Source organism: Girardinichthys multiradiatus, chromosome 18, assembly GCF_021462225.1.
Source record: "Girardinichthys multiradiatus isolate DD_20200921_A chromosome 18, DD_fGirMul_XY1, whole genome shotgun sequence".
In the NCBI taxonomy this organism is placed as follows: domain Eukaryota; kingdom Metazoa; phylum Chordata; class Actinopteri; order Cyprinodontiformes; family Goodeidae; genus Girardinichthys; species Girardinichthys multiradiatus.
The window spans coordinates 10,885,708-10,890,309 of record NC_061810.1 but is presented as its reverse complement, the minus strand read 5'-3'; the positions used below and the strand labels follow the sequence as shown (position 1 = coordinate 10,890,309).

At 39.6% G+C, this 4,602-nt stretch overlaps 1 long non-coding RNA gene across 1 annotated transcript; it reads right to left on the bottom strand.

The window, feature by feature from the left end:
• Positions 1-610: 610 nt before the first annotated feature.
• On the bottom strand, positions 611-4,330 carry LOC124884436. Its single transcript, XR_007042435.1, has 2 exons — positions 4,273-4,330; positions 611-1,475 (listed from the first exon to the last, which is right to left on the bottom strand). It is a non-coding gene; the product is annotated as an uncharacterized LOC124884436 (long non-coding RNA).
• Between the last annotated feature and the right edge of the window lie 272 nt (positions 4,331-4,602).

Below are 4,602 nucleotides of genomic sequence, written 5' to 3'. Positions count from 1 at the left end.
TTCTGCATGATGCTGTCTCTCCACATCAAGTCAAAACTTAACAAAGTAAAGGCTGCACCTCAGTGTATACTAGATGAACTCTTAACAACTCTTTACAATTGACCAATATAATTTCACAGTGACAGATGATTAACCCATGGCCATCACTGATTGATGATGTCAAGTTCGACAGTTTCCCTTTTTTAAAATAAATGAAATATTGATATGAGTAAAATGACATTTTGATATTTTGAGAAGTGTAGGCTTTTATTATGCTGCAACACAATGACAACTATTTTTCCAATGAATAATTTCTAAAAACCCTCCAAATGTTGTGAAAAGCAGCCCAAATTTGAACAACCTGCCTAAAGCTATTTTTTTCTGACCCAAAATGCTCAAAAGAAGCCCAACTGGGGGGAAACCAGTCCAGTCTGGCAAATTTCACTGCAACACACAGTTTACCCCAACTCCATAAAGAAAACAGTAATCAACAACAATAAACATACCGTAGCATAATGTATGATGATGCCCGCTTCCCCCTCATATATTTATGCCTAGAACCAGCCCTGTTGCAGCCTTCCTTTCAGAAATGTGCATTTATACTGATAAATTACATGACACTTAGACTGGACACAAGTGGACTTCATTTATTATGTGACTTTTGAAGGTAATTTGTTGCACCAAAACTTTTTAGGGGCCTCATATCAAATGGGGTGGATACATATGAACATGCTAATTTCAGTTTTTTCTTCTTTTCAATTATTTTGTATGCATATTTTTCCTCATTTCACTTCACCATCTTAGACTATTTTGTGCAGACGTATCACATAAAATAAGAATAAAACATGTTTGAACTGCAGGTCGGAATGTAACAAAAAATGTAAAAAGCCAAGTGTTGGTCTACTTCATAAAATCCTAATAAGATACGCAGAAATTTGCAGTGCCGTGGTAACATGACAAAAAGTGAAACAGTTAAATCGGCCTGACTAATTTTTTAACGCACTGTATGCAATGACATGTCTATATTTTATAAACTGACTTAAATGTTCAGAAAACATTAAATCACAGCACCTCGGTCACGTTTCAGTCCAACCTTCTAACATTGCTTTGATGTTTCAACAGAAAGACCTTTAAACCCATGAAAAGTACTCTCTGAACTGCTGGCTTGTTGAAGAACTTCATCAGCCAGGCCAGATGCTGCAAGCATTAGCTCATGGCCTGTAAGCTGCTGCATGTAATTTGTTTCTTTATTATGTGCTAAAGTTTCATGAAACCTGACCTCAGCAGAGAAACTGGCAGGGAAGAAAGTTGAGTTTGAAAATAGACCGCATGGGTGAAGGCCTGTTGGTGATATAAGATCAGTGATGCAATCATTCGCCGTGTTTTTTAAACCTTGTGTTTTGGAAATTGTTCTGGTGTTTTTCCAGATCTGTCCCAACAGTTCAGGAGAAGGGAGTCTGATGGTTGGATAGTCAGGCCACTGATGGAGCCGTTTACTGTTGAACAGAAGGCAGAAAAAATAGGAGATGAGACAGTAAACAGATTTAAAGTTGAAAACAGAAAAACCACAAGGCAAAACACATTCAGGGAATGGGCTTTTCCATTGGCCCTACATGGATCATTATCATCCAGAACTATGCATGAGTTAAATGTGTTGCCTGTTGCTTGGCTTTAAGGTCTTGGAGCACCACTGAAATATACTCAGAGAGTTTTTCCACCAAAGTGGTGTTAGTGCTATGTCAGCGCTAGGCCTAACTTAGTACAAGTTCCTTCAGTTAACAAAAATCTGTTTTCGGTCCTGAAACACTCATGCCAAAGGAGCAATAATCAGCTTAAGGGGCTGTCAAAAAGGGAGTGGGTGATAACCAGAGCAACTGAAACATTCTGATCACCATGTGTTAAATACAAATAATGTGTAGCATTGAGTTTACTTGATTTGAAAAACTGAGCTTTAAGGAGAAGGCCCAGCAGAGACTGTACTTTCTGAGGCAGCTTAAATAGTACAACCTTCCATAGGAACTGCTGGTCATCTTCTACACTGCCACCATTTTGGCTGTTTTGTGCTCATCCATCACTGTGTGGTTTGGCTCATCTACAAAGCAGGACAGGTAAAAACTGCATCGAACAAATAGATCTGCAGAGAGGATCATTGGGGATGACCTTCCCTCCATCCAGGACTTGTACAGATTTAGGGTCAGGAAAAGGGCAGCTAATATCTCACAAACTGTTCAGACTTTTACCTTCAGGACAGCGCTACTGAGCACTGATGGCAAAAACCAGCCGCCACAGAGACAGTCTCTTACCCCAGGCTGTCTCTGTTGAACAGAATGAACTGAACACCTTTCTGTCTAAGTAGTCAGCTACTCTTCTAGAAACAAATAAGCATGTTTGCACTATTACAACCTGCCTTCCATGTGTATTTGTTTTTACACATTGTGGTTGTTGTTTGAACAGATGTTGATATACCATGTAAGTAGTGGAAACTAAAGTCAAATTCCTTGTTTGTGCACACAAACGTGCCCAATAAAGTTGATTCTGGTCCTGTACTTGCTTAAGAAATTTGTTGACTTTAATATTTTATGTCTGCCATCCAAGCAACTTCTTTTTCAGGGACGTCCCTGCTTATTTTAGCAGCACACTATATTTCATCAATATTTTGACCAACCAGAGTTTTGACAGAACAGCCTTAATATGCTACTGCAACACAGGTTAACTCAGTTAACTCAAAAAATGACAAACGTTCTGGCAACCAACTCAATACGTACAGATTCACTCTTCAGTAAAGTCAAGTTTTCCTCTTGTTGATGAAGTTTTCATGCTGGGCAGTTTGCTTTAGTGTTAGATTATTTTGCCATGTTCACCCATTTCAGTTAATCATGTGCAGAAGAAGACTTAAACAAAAAATTGTTCTCATGCTTACTAAACTTCAGCTGGATTCTGCAGCTCTTTGTCCTACACCGAGACCCACATATACATCACGCAGGAAGACAGGAAATTGCAACATGATGCGACCATCATTATAAAGCACGAATAAAGGCTTGGATTCTCATTCAACTGCCAGATGTGATTAATGAAATATTGTACATAAATTATAGTACAGTTTTGAAAGTTGCACAACATGGGCCATGAGTGTTAAAAGTTGGCCACGCCAGTACAGGTGTGAGTCTTTTTGGCATGTTGGCTGAAACAAGGTCAAGCCACTTCTGTGTGTGGCATCATAGTATGTGATATCAGCAGCTCTAGTAACTACCACAAAAGGGAAAATTACATTTCATAAAATCCACTGAATTACCTTTCGCATTTGCAATGGTCAAATAAAAAACGTGTACCAAAGAGCATGTAACAAAACATAACAGTAGAACTCTGGGATCATAGATTAGTATGAAGACTACCAATAAGACAAAACACAAATAGAAAAAGAAATACAATAAATGCAATAATGTAAAAACAGCAGTTTGGTATTTGAACAGCTTGAGGCAGAAAGCTGTGTAGCTGTCTGCTGGTTCCACTTTTGATGTTGTGCAACTGTTGTCCTAAAGGGAACTCTTTAAAAATGAAGATCGTGAAGTTTGTGTGACGAGTTTCTGACAATGTTCAGATCTCTGTACCTGCAGCAGCTTTGAAACAGATCCTGAACAGAGAGTCGAGACACTCCTTAACAGACACTTTCTCTGGTCCCTATCGTTGTCCGATGAGCTAACCCCTCCCTCCTACTTCCCCATGTCTAAAGGGATTGCTCAATCCAGCTCTCCATCCAACAGGTCCGGACTTCCCTAAACCTGATAGATCTTACTAAGCAGGTTTACTGAAAGTTCTGTTTAAGCTGGTGTCGGGAAATGACTCGCCTAGCCTCTGACAGCCTTCATCCAAAAGTCTCGCCCTTCTTCAACTGGAGGTCCGGGCGACCGAGTAGCCTATCGCAGTCATCCACACCTTCGACAGTCACTTTTGTTCACGGCTGCTCATTCCCTAATTTACAACTGGCTCTTGGTATATGGGCTAGGTTAATTTTAGTAGCTCAGCACGAGCCCCAAGGGCGCTGTTTTAACAAACTTGACTAAGGCAACCTATAAAAACCTCCTAAAATATCTTGGAACCAGGCAACAAGACTTTTTACCACCAATGAAAAACCAACAATAATAATAATAATAATTGAATGTCCACGATTTAACTAGAATTTTATATGCTTTCTTTAATTAGTAATGCTTTTGCAAGGGTCAGTAACAGCTTCAATTCGGCAACACGTAATAATTTCAATAATAGAAATAAATCAATCAATTCAGCCTGTCTTACCCTGATGCTGAAACTAATGAGTTTGGAGAGGCTTTGAAGACGGAGGCTCATCCATGCATCTGATGGAGAAGATTCTTCTGGTAACAACGAGTGGTTTCTTGAAGGGAATACGACTTAATCTTCAGTTTTCTTCCTTTAACTGGCAGGCACCGATGCTCCAGGCTTCAATGGTTAAACAGGATCTTTGTTGTTATATGTCTCAGAGGACAGTAGTTTCCAGAGGCTGAAGAGTTGAAGGAAACCCGGAGACATAAATAAGGTTGGTTCAGGACTTCCAGAAGCCTGAAACTTAGAGCAATCAGCTGTTTACCGATCAAGTTCACTTCTGTT